Source organism: Prionailurus viverrinus, chromosome C1 (assembly GCF_022837055.1).
Source record: "Prionailurus viverrinus isolate Anna chromosome C1, UM_Priviv_1.0, whole genome shotgun sequence".
In the NCBI taxonomy this organism is placed as follows: domain Eukaryota; kingdom Metazoa; phylum Chordata; class Mammalia; order Carnivora; family Felidae; genus Prionailurus; species Prionailurus viverrinus.
This window is the reverse complement of record NC_062568.1, coordinates 91,442,126-91,457,623: the sequence shown is the minus strand read 5'-3', so window position 1 is coordinate 91,457,623 and position 15,498 is coordinate 91,442,126. Positions and strand designations below refer to the sequence as shown.

Below are 15,498 nucleotides of genomic sequence, written 5' to 3'. Positions count from 1 at the left end.
GTATGTTTTACTTAGCATTGACTTTCTCAGCTGAAGAAGAAGGATTGTGCTTTGTTTTGTTGGGAAATTTACCAAGAGGTGTTTTCCATTTTGGAAAAACATACCACCCATGGCATCACCATGTTACCCGTGTCAGTCCACATTTGTAGCTGACCCATTTGTTTTTTTTATTTGACACTAATACACAAGCATCTAATGACCCCATTATGCCTTCTAGATTTGTCTTGCCCAACTAATTGCATATGGAAATACACGTTAGGTTTGTTATCAGTTATTTTCCTTTTATTCTCATTTATGTTACCCTTAGGGCAACAAGTATATATGTTTGAAATTGTGTTTAGGAAGGTTATCTAAGAATTTGATTTCAGTTAGTAAAGGGATATTAGAAGTTTGTATAAGCTGGGGACTTTAAGGCTGATAGAGTTTAGAACACAGCACTAGCAGAAGTCATTTGTAAAGTCATTTTTTCCTGTAGCCTAATGATTCAACTGAATTAAATACTCTTGGCACTAACCATTTAGGAAAAAAAAAAAATGTGTCTCCTGCCTTTTGTGTGGCTGACTGTGAAAAAAGGAATAGAGATGTTGGCCCCATACTGCTTCTGTCTGTGGATGGTGGACTCTCCATGGTGCAGACCCTCCCCCCGCCCCCACCTCCACCTGCTCTGTTTGTGGTTTCTGGCTCCTGCTGGACCAGGGCTTGCTTGTGGGTCTCCTCATCATCCTCTCCTGTGGAAGAGCCATAGGAATAGAGAATGAAATCAGATTATCACATAAGTTTCATATGAACTACTGCAGTCCACTCTGTCAGGTTTCAAGCTCAAGCTGTGAACTTTCATGGGAAAATATTCACATCTTGATTTTCACTAACCTCTAACCAAAATGGAGCAGTCCTTAGCTCTTGAATATTGGCTATAAATTGCAGTAATATTGGTATTGTCTATGACTTTGTCACCCGTAGAAATTCAGTATTTTCATATCATAGATGTCTGACAGATATCTGAAAATATCAGTACTCATTATGACTTTAAAACTATGGTGGCTATTACACCTGCTGCTAGATAGTGTTATTTAATGAATGAATAAAGGAGCATATGTGTTATTATATCACAACTGAAAAAATATTTTGGTAACTGTATTTAAATATAATTGACTTCCTCCTTAATCCTGTGTGTTTCATTTTATGCATTTAAAAAGTCCTGAGAAGGGGTCCATAGATCTCCCCAGTCTGCCAAGGGGATTGATGGTGTGGAAATCCCAGTGTAGAATGGTAGAGTGCTCTGGATGGTGCTGTCGCTGTCCTCTCTGTTCTGTATCTTGGTAGTTGACAAGGCCTCTTAACATGGCCTTTCCCCAGGACTGCCAGATATGGGTGTGGAAGGGATGTGGGTTTATCTACAATTGGCTTATTTTCTTCTTAGACCAGACCTGGTCAAAGGAATGAGCTTGATTCACCCTTGGCTCATTCTTTTATCAGACATGAGGAGACAAGTTTGTCAGAACATTCCTCTGGCAAGGCTGTATTGATCAGTACAAGGTACGTGATGCATTTAAAGCCAGAACATACTGGTTATCTGAATCCTAAACAGAAGTGTGATTTCTGGTTCAGTTTTTCAAGTAGAGAAAAACCACAGACATTCCGCAAGAAAATTCCCTATGTACATAAGAACTTCTGTCTTCCTCTTTGTCTGCTTCAGAGTTACATAATCACGACACAACTCTAAGAAATGCCCCTTGCCTAAGAAATGTGTTGCACAAATGGCTGTCAGGGGTGTTCTTCTGTTACTGTATGGCTTGTGGGGGAGGGGCATTTCCTAGAAGTTAGGGTTTGGGGTCCAGGTAGAAGCTCCATGGATGGTCTCATTGCTGCCTTGCCACCCAGTGAGCCCAGCCTTAGAGGGTGCTGTGCTGTAGCTGTAACTGGATTTCTGGGAATGGCCTCAACCTTTTTCTGTTTCTGGAAACTTCTCAGTAGGAAATGACTTTGCCATGGAAGAGCCCACTGCACTGTTCTTTGCTGTCCTCCAGACACAGAGTCATTGTGCTGCCATGTGCATCTTTTTCCTCTCACAGCTTCTAAGTCTATATTTAGAGCATGAAAATGCTGAACATTTCCTTTCTAATTTTTTAGAAGTTGAGCGTCGGGAGGAATCTTCACGCATACAACATTAATATCCTGGACAGCCATATTACATAGTAATGGGAATAACATTTTTTTATTCTTTGTTTGAAAAACATATGCTGAAGATTGGAACTGAGTAGTTTCAAATTTTTAACCTCCTTTTTCCTGTGGGTTTAGTGATTGCTCACATTTCTCATGGAGCTGCCTACCCCTGCCCCCCGCCATTACCTGATAACGTTTCTGTCGTGTCGGACTGAGGAGAACATACGTGTATGTAACAAACTTATTAATGAAGTGACAGCGTCTCTCTCACTCTCTCTGTCTCTTTGGAAAAGGGAACAATAACATTCTATTGATCGTGAGCTACCAACTGCTGTAGATTTATATGCAAGATTGGGGGTACCAATCTTGCCTAATTTTGTTTTTTTTTAAGTTTTAAGTAAGTTTTTATGCATAGCCTGCTTATTATTTTTTATTTTAATTCCAATATACTAAACATACAGTGTTCTATTAGTGTCAGGTGTACAATATGGTGACCAACAATTCTACGGTATTCAGTGCTCAGCATGATGTGTATGCTGTTAGTCCCTTTCACCTGTTACATCTGGGCCCCCACCCACCTCCCCTCTGGTAACCATCAGTTTATTCTCTGTAGTTTAGAGTCTGTTTTTTGGTTTCTCTCTTTTTTTTCTTCATTTGTTTCTTAAATTTCACATACGAGTAAATGAAATACGTTATTTGTCTTTCTCTGACTGACTTATTTTGCTTGGCATATAGACCCTCTAGATCCATCATTTGGCCTGATTTTTATTTTATTTTATTTTTTATTTTATTTTATTTTTTAATGTTTATTTATTTTTGAGAGAGACAGAGTGCAAGAGCATGAGTGAGGGAGGGGCAGAGAGAGAAGGAGACTCAGAATCTGAAGCAGGCTCCAGGCTCTGAGCTGACTGCAGAGAGCCCGATGGGGGCTCAAGCCCACAAACTGTGAGATCATGACCTGAGCTGAAGTTGGATGCTTAACCAACTGATCCACCCAGGCGCTCCCGGCCTGATTTTTAAAGTGAGATACCTCAGATCCTTTTATCAAGGAAACTGCCCTACATTGGATCCATAGGCCAGGATTCTTTTGGGGAAAAGTTTGAGAAAGCAGGAAATTCACCAACTTCATTGGCTGAGGAGTGGTGATTTTTTGCTCATTTTGAAGGCTCTCTTACTTCTCCCCTCCCATTTTGAGCCCCATTCACTTGGTCTGGTGTAGTATGAATTTTGATCTTAATCCTGACTTTGTGGAAAGAATCAAAAACATGCAAAAGACCTGGAGGACAGGAACTTAAATATCCATGAGTGATTCATCTCCTGGTCAGGTGAATGACAGAGTTAAATGTGCAGCTGCTGGGTTCAGATAGATCCTGTTACCATTTCATAGATCTTATCACAATGAAAAGTGGAACATCTACGTGCAGTCTTCAAACAGACAATCGGAAGGTGAGGACCTCCCATACAGAGTAATACCTCTAAAAGTAGACCTCTTGAGCATTTAGCTGGTGTTCAGGGGAAATACCAGGCACTCCTGGGAACCAAGCCTGGAGCATATTGTCTAATTTCATGCTGATGACAGTCCTGTAAATTAGATTCCCTTTTTTTCATTTAACAAATGTGAAACGAGGTTCGGAGAAGTTAAATGTCTCATCTGCAGTGACTCACATGATTGTCAGGTGGCCATATTATTTTATCATCCAAATCTGAACACTTTTGAGTGTAAAAGAGGATGCTAGTAATGATTATGCTGGGATTATAGGCATCCGTGGTAGTTATGGCCCCCTTGCTAATAAAGTGCAGATTGGGAGTTTAATTCAGGGCTCTGGTTCCAAGGCCTGCCTGTTCTCCATGAGATGTATTAGATCAGGTTGCCTCATCTACAGATGAGTTGGTCAGGCATACACTGAATAACCTTCTAAAGAGGAGTTTTACGCTAGGTATAGAGCCAAAGAGAAATGCCTCTGAGGCTAGGTAAAAGTTCCCTTTGGCAAGAGAAATGTCTCCTAGGGATGTTCTTTCATATAAAAATGTAGAAAGGGTTTTCTTGGGAAGGCAGATGGTTTTTCTCTTCCTCAAAAGTGGTTTTCCATTATTTGTTTAAAAGAAGGGGTCTGCTTTAGCATTTATAAGAAAGATAAAGTGAGACTCATAAACTCTCATATCCAGGCAAACATCTTCATAGCCAGTAGCTGTGATGATACAGAGTGATATAGTAGATTCTTCCATAGTGAGGTGTGTAGATGAAATTTACTACCCCTGTTTTTAGCACTCTGTCCATGACTGTTATTATCAAGGCAGATTTGTGTGGGATAATCATTACTGTGGGATGTTAAAATGAAATCCCAGCACTTGAATATATAGCACTGCCAGTATTGGACATTCCGGCTTGTGATGAGCCTCTGTGCCTCTGTGAGCCTCAGACACACACATGTGAACACACTCAGCAGAGGTGCAGACACAAAGATAAATGAAGCTCAAGGTACTTATAACTGACATTACAGCCCAACCATGAAAAGTAATAGAGAACATCACATAGCTTCCCAGGATTATTTATTCCCTATGTCATATTCTCTTGCTGCCTTCTAGGCCCATTGAGGTGTGAAAGCAAAAGTTTCCTAACAGCAGTTCTGTAAACACCAGGCCCCTAAAGTCCTGCCGGATTGCCATTCATCAAGTCAGCGGTGTCAAAGAATGACATGCCATTCAAAGGCACTGCTGGAAACCTAGACCCTGCAGGCGGATGGGTAAGAGGTATGTGGTCGGAAATTTGGGACTTGACTTTCAATTGAGAGCTGTTACTTGGCCTTCCTTCTACATCCAAGTGCCTTGGGGCTCTGCCTTCTGAACCTTGGAACACCCCTAAAAGACAGTCCCCGAGTGAACAAATGAAACCTTCGGTGATGAAGCCTTCCGCCATCAGGAGTGACCAGTGGGCCAGGAGAGATGGACATTGGGGGGCAGGGGGCTCAGGGATTTGCACCTGCTCCTGTGATTTGTTTAAGCTGCTCCCTGAAGAATACAACAATCTCTGGTTGTTGTCTTTCTAACATCCAGACTGTAAAAACTACAGATCACAAGACGAACAAGAAAACAGGGCTGGAGGAGAACTGTGAGAAGGGGAAGCAGGGGATAAATGAAGTGGCCTAGGTAGCAAACAGCAGCCTTTCTACTGTGGCAAGTGACAGATCGTGGAAGCTGCAGAACAGCTGTGCTGGCTTGGGTAACGAGGGTCTTCTGGAAATGGAGGAGGAAAGATCAGCTGGGAAGTCAGAGGTCTGAGGACTCATGCTTTCCCTGCCACTAACTAGCTCTGTGAGCCCCTGTCTCTTCTGCAAAAGTGGACAAGTTGGGTCAGATGCTCTCCAGCGTGACTTCCAGCTCTATAAGTCTTTGATGCTGAGCCACCAAACCGTCTTTGTAGGGCTCAGCAAACATTTACTGAGTACTTAGAGGTCAGGCATAGGGACACAAAGGTGAGTGCAATGTCTGACCCTGTGTCTACAGTGGGAGCCTCTCATAAACCCTCCCCTTGTTCCCATAGTAATAAGAACAGCTGAGTCTTATCAGTGTTTGTTATGTGCCTGGGAGTTATGGATACTTCCCTTTGATTTATATCTGTTAGCTCTTTTAATCTCCCCAAAAACCCTGTAAGGTAGGTACAATTGTCCTAGTTTTAGAGATTAGGAAACCGTGACACCGAGAAGTGAAGTAACTTGTCCAGGTTTTACAGTTAACATGTGGTGGAACCAGGATTTGAACCTCGGGAACCTGGCTTTAGAACCCACACTGTAGCTCCTGTGGTGTGTTTGTGTATGTGGTGGGGGTGGGGGTGGGGCGTCACACCTTCTTGTTGTCACCTTTGCTGGACTGTCAGCTGCTTGAGGGCAGCAACCATGTTTGCCTTGTTAACTTGTATTCCTAGTGTCTGGATTAGTGTAGGCTCTGGGGTGTTTTTGTTGAGTGGGTGGGTGGGTGGGTGGGTGGATGGATCGATGGATGGATGAGAATCAATAGGGTCTTCCGGGGAGCTTGTAGTCTCAAGAGGAAGACAGATCCATAAACACCTAATGGTGGGCATTGTCAGGTGGAAAGAGTGCTTTGTCTAATCTGGGGCATCAGGGAAAACTTCCTTGCAGATGATGCCTCAACTGAGCCTTGAAAAATGTGCTGCCAAATTTGGGGACATCAGGTGGGAAAGGCATGCCAGGCAGGGAGATAACTCTCAGAGATAATGTGGGATAACTCCGGCATTGCTTCAGTGGTCAGCTGTTCCTGGAGCACCTCTAGAGGGCAAGGCAGAGAGGCTGTTGGAGATGGGGCTTTCCCTAGGAAGGTGATTGGGCTTGCTCCTGAGAACTGTGGAGAGCTCCTGAAAGGGTTTAACCAAGGGAGTGACGTGGGCAATTTTGATTTTCAGATGGGGTGTTCTGGCTGCAGTGTGAGGGGTGGAAGGGACAGGAATGAGGTTGGGGCAGGGGAAGAGCTCCTGTGGTGGTCTCAGCAAGGGATCATGGCAACTTGAAGTGGAGGTGCAGGGAAAGAAAGGAGGCTGGAGGGGTGAGAGGGGAGGGTGACTCTTATCTTTGGACATGGTAAATTCAAGGCATCCTAGGTACTTCCACAGGAGTGCAAAGCTGGGCTGAGTCTGGGAGGCTAAGGACCGGGGTCAGTGTGGGTTAGGCATTGCTCATATCAGGTGGTGGTTAAAGCCTAGAGAGTGTATGACATCACCCTGAAAACAGTGTTACCCTGGGAGAGACAGTCCCTGGAGGCTAAGCCAGAAGGAAACCCTGTGGGAATATCTAGAGAGGCCTGGTCCTGCCAGAGCAGAACATGGGTTTTATGAGATGGATAATCCTCATTGTAGTGATAACATTTTTTTGAGCCCTTCCGGGGTGTCGGGCATATTTATGAGCACTTTGGGTACTTTTGCTTCTTCTTCATAGAAGCCCTATGAGGTAAGTGTTCTGATCCCCATTTCACAGCTGAGCAAAGTGAGGCACAGAGAAGTCACAGTTACCAAAGTCCACATGCATTACATGACCAAAGGGCTCTGGTGAGATGAGGCTGCCTAAGTTTTTAATGTGGAAATCTCTGAAGACCTTTGCAAATTCCACCAAATGAATCAGAGGCTGAGAAGAGAAGGGAGGGTATTGGAGCTGTCTTGAGGGCAGGAGGACTTAGGGTCAAGATGGTTTTAAAGAATGAAAGAGCCAGCTCAAAAGGGGATTTTGAAGATGTAGTCAGGAGCTGGTCTGGGGTCTCAGGACCACCGCATTAGGTGAAGGATCATTACATGCAGGAGGAGGGAAGAGGCCTGTGGGAAGGGGGAGAAAGAGGAAAGGGGGAGGGGAAGGAATAAGAAGGAGGAAGCCTGGAGGGAAGAAATCTGGAGGAGCAGATCTGTCGTCAGCCAGGAAGTATCCAGAAAGGTAAATCCCCCTAGACAGACTGAAGGCAGGTTAGTGGTTTTCAGGAGTTGGGATGAAGGGGAAAATGGGGAGTAACTACTTAATGGGTTTCTTTTTGAGATGATTAAAATGTTTTGGAACTAGACAGAGGTGGAGGTTGCACATTATTGTGAATGTACTAAATGCGACTGAATTGTACGTTTTAAGGATTAATTCAATGATAAGTGATTTCTGTCTCAATAAAAAAAAATTGGAAAGGGGAGAGGTGGGAAGGAAGCAAAGTGGGTCACATCCGACGACCAGATTTTTCTGGCCCCTGCCCGCTCCCTGTTATGTAATGGTTTTATTTTCATCACCTCCCAACAACTGACAGAATGCTAGCACTGTGAGATTCAGTTCTCTCTCCTACAGGAACAGCATGGGAACAGCACGACACACAGGGAGTGCTCAGTACTGAGCACTGTTGGAATGAATGAAGGAATGTTGAGTGGATGGATGAAGCAAGTCAGGCAGGCTTCTGGAAATAGACCTGGGGAAGGGGGTGCCGGTTTGGAATCGTTGGCTGAGGATAAAGGGAAATTGGAGCGCCCTGAGGACAAGAAAAAGCCCGAGTTTCTGGTGTCAGAAGAGCTGAGGAGGATGGGAGCGTGAAGTCACCTGGTAACACTGTTCATGTGCTTTCTGTGTATTCATCTCCTTTTTCTGGTACTGCTCAACTGCCTGAGTACAGAAGAGAAGGTAGACTCTTGCGTGAGATCAGGTTTGTTGGGCATTTTGCTGTGTGATGAGAGTGGGAAGACAAGGACTTGGGAAGAGAGGGCTTTGGTAATAAATGGCTTAGGGAGGTAGGGGAATCTGGGAGGGGTCGGCTCTGAGCCCTAGAAAATGGAAACAGAACTCTTAGGTGTGGGGGCAGGCCATCAGTGTTGGGAGTGGAGACCAAGACAGCTGACCTGGATAAGGTATCAGGGATGTGGCTCAGGTGGAATGAAGGTGAAGGTCACTGGGCTCCAGGTGGCTACTGCGTTGCAAGCCCAGACCAGTGATTTCCAAAATTTGGGACTCAGGATAACCCATGGGGTATGGGAAAAAAATGTGAACAGTTTAACTTACATTTATTTCCATTAAAATCAAGGGCCTATGTGTTAGCAATATATACATGTTTATTATTTTAAATAGAATGAACAAATCTTAGGGGTGAATGCTTACTTCTTACGAATGGGATAGGTGACCAAAGTAGTGGTGAGGACTACTGGTTTGGTCAGTTTGACAGGTCCTTGGATAGTCATGTTTGGAGGTGAAGTCATGTAGAAGAGCAGGTCACATGGCTTGCTGAAACAGAAGTTCTGTGTCTCCTGTGTCTCTGTCACCATTTTCTGGTTGACCAAGTAAGGGTGGATACCTACCAGAAGGGCATAAGGTTTCCCTGGAGTGAGTGGCTCTTTGCAAACCCCTTATGTGCTACAGACCACATTTTTTAAGTGACTACAAACTATGTGTTCAACATTCCTCGTAGAACTTGAATACCCACCAACATCACTAGTTTCTAGAATTCATTTCCACCCCTGAAACCTGTTTTTGGGGGGTTGGGTTTTTGTTTTTGTTTTTTTAAATTGGATCTTTTTTCCCATTTTTTTTCTGACTTTCTGGATATTCACTGATGTTCTCCCCTCTCCCCAAGAGATTATGACTTAGGGAAGTTTTGTTTTGTTTCGTTTTGAACCTGGGATACCTTTTTCCTTGCAATTGAAATTTGAGCTGAGACTGGCTCACAAGATCTGAGGAGGGGAGGGGGTGGGCATGGAGGAAGAGACTGGCCCTGAGCCAAGGTGACCTGGCTTCTAATTCTGACTCTGCTGTTCTGTGCTTCTGGGCAAGTTGCTTCACCTCTCTGACATCTGTTTCATCTTAAAACTGGAGGGGTGATTATATGATAGGTTTGGGGGGAAATTAAAGGAATTAATGATACATGCAAAAGTCCCTTAAATGTGCTAGGACTCCATATGCTAGTTCTTTCTCCTTGACACTTCCCACCCCACCTCCAGTTTCCTCTTAGGCTCGCCTCTAGTGGACTGCCACTCTGACGGAAGAGACGGATAAGAAAGAACAAAGGGCATTATCTCTGAGACTTCCTCTGGGGCTGGATTAAAGGTGTCCATGATGTGGGCCAGCCCATGTTTTCCTCATGATCTTTGGTGTGTTCCTTGCCCCAGCCTTTATTCTGATTTAAGGACAGTTTGGGGCATCATCCCAAGTTCTTTTATGGTGTTAATGTTGAAACAACTAATTAATTATGAACCTGCCCCTGTGTCGTTAAATGTGTTCATAAGGAACCGATTTCATAGGGGGCAGAAGAGAAAGTAATGTTAACCCCTACCCCTAACCCCATTTCAGATATTAAATCAAAGGAAATGAGTTCTGAGAATATTTTGAATTAACATGTTTGAGTCGGGTCATTTCAAAAGCCCTAGTGTGGTTTTGGAATAGGAAGCTTCCTGTTTGGAGATCATCATGTTGTCTGTGGCCAGGAGACCCTCTCCAGCCTGTTTGCGACATCCTGTAGCCAGGCCCTGGGGAGTGCTGGGTGCCTGTCCCCAAAGCCAGGTCTTTACCTCTGCATGAAGACATGTGCTTGCTTGCTGGATCTGACTGTGCTTCTCTCTGCATTTATTTGGAGTATTGTTACTCCTTCAAGAACGGAGGAAGAATGGCAGAAGTTTAAACATCATTCTGGAGTCTTTAGAAACGTTGTGAAGAAGAATAGGCCTGTGAGCTCCAGGTGGCCAGTGATTTCCAAAATCTGGGACTCAGGATAACCCTTAGGGTATGGGGAAAAAATGTGAAAAGTTTAACTTATATATTTTTTTCATTAAAACCAAGGGCCTGGGTGTTAGTAATATATATATGTTTATTATTTTAAAATGAATGAACATATCTTAGGAGTGCATGCTCACTTCTTACAAATGGGATAGGTGACCTGTCTGTTGCTAGGATAATTGGGTGTGAAGGTCCCTTCCTGCCAGGAAAATATTTTGTTGTTTAGTTTAAAATGACTACCTTTTCATTTATAACTGGAATTTCAACACAGATATCAATGTATTTGGGGCTTCTCCCCACCCCGCCCCCGCCCCCGCCCCAAGAGAGTTATGATAACATCAGGCTCTGTTTTGAAATTCCTAATCACTTTACTTTTGTATTAGTAAGTGGGCTAGTAGTAGTACAACCCAGTCGTGAGCATCAGAACTAACTCAGGAAGAGAGCCTAGCACTGTCCCTGAAGTATAATGGTCACTCAAGACATAATAAGTGGTATTCTAATTTCAGTTTAAAGAAAAAAAGCACTCCGATTCTATGCAGGCAGCGTAGCAGTGTATGAAAAGGAACCAATTGATTAAACACTTAGAAAGTTTCGAAAACCTCCTTTTAAATCCCAAGATATTGACATTCATGTGATGGATGTCTTGAGGAAGATAAAAACAGTTGAATCTTTTTAGTGGAAGAAACAGATCCTTTCACAGGAAGTGGTACTCGAAAAATATTGCTGTAATTAAAATATACAGTGGAGTTAGTTTCCAGGAAATGTACCGTTTTCATGGCTTGAAGGAGCCTAACAGAGTTAGGAAAAAAAAAGAAAGGAACAGCCTCTCCTGGAAATTAGCATTTTTCCCCCCTTCTCTCCTGTTTGAGATCTTTCACCTGGTGATAGAACTGATGTTGGGATGAATGGCTCCTGGAACTCTGTTGTAACAGTGCCTCCCCTTCCCCCTCTATTCCTGGGAATCTGTGAGGTTGAGAGGGAAACACATTCCATCTTTATGCATAATGAATGCTAACTGGAATTCGGCATTTTATTCATTTGTGAACATAGGCAACAGACCACAGTAGTATTAGAAGTATCCTGACATGGTGTGCCTGGGTGGCTCAGTCGGTTAGGCATCCAACTCTTGATTTCGGCTCAGGTCACCATCTCATGCTTCCAGAGTTCTAGCCCCACATGGGGGGCTCCGTGCTGCCAATGTGGAGCCTGTTTGGGATTCTCTCTCTCTCCTTCTGTCTCTGCCCCTCCCCTGCTTGTGCAATCTCTAAATAAATAAATAAATAAATAAATAACTAAAATAAATAAATAAATAAATAAATAAATAAATAAATAAATACTTAAAAAAAATGTATGGAAGTATCCTGATTTCGTCACCAGTAAGTTCATGTCACATTTTGGTGATTGCAGATATCCCCAAATATTATTACACTCCTCACTACTTCAAAATGATTATAGATAACAGCTGCTATTAGATCTTGTTACTTGGTGTCTTGATAAAGAGCGCCCATTTTTGTATCACAGTTAAAAACTAGTGTGATAACTAAATCTGAGTATAGTTTGTTTACTCTGAAATTCTTTGAATTTCATTTGATGCCTTTGAAAAGAATTATTCAAACGTCCAGGGGTTGCACTCGTTTGCCAGTGGGGTCCATGGCATACAAAAAGTTAAGACCCTCCTCTTCTCCTGGGGTTTAAATTTTACCCTAACAGACTAGGACTGGTGGAGTGGCTCTCAGCTCTACCTGCCCATTAGAATTGCCTGGTGATTCCCAGTGCCCAAGCCATACCCCACACCAATTAATTTGAACTCCTGGAGGTGGGACCTTAGTGATTACAGGTGAACCCAGTGTGCAGCCCAAGTTGAGAACCATTGGTCTGTATGTTCAGATCAACCATTCTCCTTCTCTTTCCCTTCCTTCCTTATTGTTTAAATAAGAAATTAAGTTTTATGCTCATGGCAGAAAATTCCAACAGCACAGAAGAGCAGAGCTCTCCCACTTTTCTAGAGATAACTGTTGCTAACAATTTTTGTGCATAAACAGTCATTAGAGACCCACACATCCACACAGTATATCTACAGTGGGATTGTATGCACGTGTTACACCATACAGACATATTTTACACATTGTTTTCACTTCTATCATAGAGAGCTCTCATTACAATTTCTGAGCTAGATTGGTCCTTGAGATTAGAAATTCTCTTTCAAACTTTGGTGTTTTTTATTTGCCTAAAACTAGGGAGCCTGATCCCTGTAGGCCCAGTTCAGGAGTAATTTGGAGACCATGTATCCTTATTTCCTTCTTCTAAGAACTGGTGCAGTAGAGAGGAAAGAACAGCATTGGCCCATCTGGGGTGTGGGGCTCTTGGGGGGCATATTGCTTATCCGTGTAAACTTCTTTGAATCTGTGTGCTTATCTGTCAGTTGGAGACAAAGAATGCCTCCTCACAGGGCTGTTGTGAAAGGTGTACAAGGTCCGTGACAGGTAGCTATTATCATTATCCTCCTTGCTGATTGTGTTCCCCAAAGGAGGTTGAAATGTTCCTTGGGCGCCTCAGAGTTCCTTTTCCTATTAGTGTGCAGGTAGTGGAAAGCACAAGGGAAATTTAAAAAAAAAAAAAATCCTTGCATACCTACTGTAGAGACTCTACAGACCCTACCCCTATATCTTGGGGTTGCTATCCTCTGGTTGGATTAGGAGTTAGGTTCAAGGCCACACTGATGATGATTTTGCCTTATCAGCTCTTCTTAGCTTAGTGCATATACCTGGTTAACAAACTCATAGAAAGGCCTCCACATGCTTATTGACCCACATCTTTGCATTTCATCTCACTTGCAATTTGTGTTCAGAGTGAGAGCCAGTATCAGAGCTCCTGGCAGGAAACAGAATTCACCCCACATGGTTTGAATGAAGACTAATGAAAGGGACAGTCAGTCACAGAGGTGCTGGCCAGACTTGATAAGGCACCCAGGGACTGCCAGTAGGGGAGAACCAGTATCACCACTAGGGCCAAGGAGGCAAGAGGAGGAGGTAGGTTCACCAGAGCCCAATGAGATCTAGGATTGGAAAGGGGCTTCCCAGAAAGAGCTGTAATCTAGAAGAATGGTGCCCAAAGATGTGGCATCCAAGGAGAGAGGGAGCTTGGAAGGAATGCCCTCACCTCTTTCACCCTTTCTCCAGTCCCCTACTGGGCCTTTGGTTAGCTGCTCCAGTGGGAAGGCCAGCAGGCAGGGGAGCCCAGGTGATGTAGTCTGCAACTGTTGGTGGTCAGGGCACAGAATAGGTCTGAGAATGGGTCGGGGCCGGACAAACAATAAGCATGTAACCAGCACAGAGCCGTTAGATGTTGAAACTGTGTGAAGTGCCTTCCAGAGAACGGAGTATGTAGATGGTGCACAGTAAAATTTCCTTCTCCTTGCCTTGTAGGATTTGGATGGCAGCTTATTTACACTTTTCTTAAAAGAGCACAAGGTCATTGAGGCAGAGAGCAAAGGAGGAAGAGCTTCACTTACTAAAAAGCAAACCCTTGAATCAAGATTTGTCATGTTTTTCTGAGCTCAGAGAAGCTGTCCATGTAAGTTGTCCCCCAGTTCATGGCTGCCACAGGGCAGGCAATATCCCAAAGACATGAAGGTCCAGTCGAGGAGATGTTAATTTGGAAATTCCCTCTCTTGCTCCTCGTGACACCCATGCCTGGAGGTTTCCGGTAGTCATCTCTGGTAGCTAGGAAATCACACCGGTGCTGGAGTGGCCTCCCTTTCACTCTACAGGTTGCATCTCAGTGCTCAAGACACTGGACTGCTTCCATAAGTTGAGCCTTCCAATGTATTTGAAAAGTGAGCAAATTCATATTAAGATTAGAAACACCATAGGGAATCTTAAATGTTTGCATAGAAGAACTGAACGCTTTTTAACACAGGGCAACATAATACAACTTAATCATGCTTCTCGCAAGTTAATTATAGGAGTTACAAATATATGGAGACAGCATGCTATAGGCTGTGTGGTCTCGTAATGAGGTACTAGTTCAAAGTTAATGACAAAATGCCTTCTGTTTCAACTCCATTGTATCTCTGTGAGGCTCTGTGACTTCTAAGTGTTACAAGTCTGGATTTGAGGCTGCTGTGAATTGGGCTCTTGCCAAATCTACACCCCATCTCTCCATGTTCGGTGTCCTTTGATTCTCGTTACCTCTGTGCCTTCTCTGACTCAGGCTTGGAAAGAGTCAAGGTTGGAGTGTGTCTGCATTTTGCATAATTATCCGGCTGACAGAACATGAGGAAGTGAACCTTGCAGGAACTTCCCTTCCATGGGGACAGCTCTCCCTTTTGTCTCCAGATGTTGACTTTTTTAGATCACTGGTAGTCCACAGAGACCTTAGTGAAGGAAAAGAAATGAGGTAAATGTAAAATCAATGTCTTTTTATTTATTTTTTTTAAATAATTAACTACTGTTGAAAGATGTGGGGCCCGAATCTTGGCTGATGAACATGGAGAACTGTTTTTTGTTTTTTGTTTTTTGTTTTTTTTTGTGAACTGTTTTGTCTCCAAGTTACATGCAGGTGTGACTGAGACCCTCTTTTAAAAGTAGAATGGTTCTCTGACTCCAGCTGTAGATCATCAGTGCGTTAATGAAATAGGGAAGGGGTTTGCAGCATCAGTAACATAAGGACTGAAGGAGCTTGTTAAAAAGGCAGGTAGGTCTCAAGCCGGTCCCCCATTCCAGTCCCAAGGCACGGTGGTGCCCCATCTCAGGTGGTTCAAGAAACAGAAACACTGCAACATAGGACGTCGACCCCCTTTAGCCTTTTTAAAGGTGCTGATGCTTGATCAGATCTTTGGTCTTTTTTTTTTTTTTTTTTTGGTCATCTCAGCATTGTAAAATTACTCTGCACCTTCCTCCAGACTACACTTTTTTGTTGAGTTTCATTTTGACCCCCTGAACTTCACACAACCTGTCATTGGCAGGACAGATGCTCAAGGGCTAATTTCCCTGGAGAGGGATCCTGCTGTCACATGGTGGGAGATGCTGTCTTGTTTAAAAACAGAGAAATAAAACCCTCCATTGAACTCAGTGGTCTCCCTGAAGAGGTCTGAAAAGTAATCCAG

General features: G+C 43.5%; 1 protein-coding gene across 5 annotated transcripts in view; it reads left to right on the top strand.

The window, feature by feature from the left end:
* Positions 1–15,498, top strand: part of MGAT5 (alpha-1,6-mannosylglycoprotein 6-beta-N-acetylglucosaminyltransferase) — a 334,676-nt gene that overhangs the window by 12,951 nt on the left and 306,227 nt on the right. Inside the window, exon 1 of one of the 5 annotated variants that reach the window (XM_047869766.1) lies at positions 4,896–4,914. The exons of the other annotated variants lie outside the window; for them this stretch is intronic. The gene's annotated coding sequence lies outside the window, so the exon portion shown is untranslated. Of the gene's footprint in view, positions 1–4,895; positions 4,915–15,498 lie in introns of those variants that run through there. 5 annotated transcript variants of the gene reach the window in all.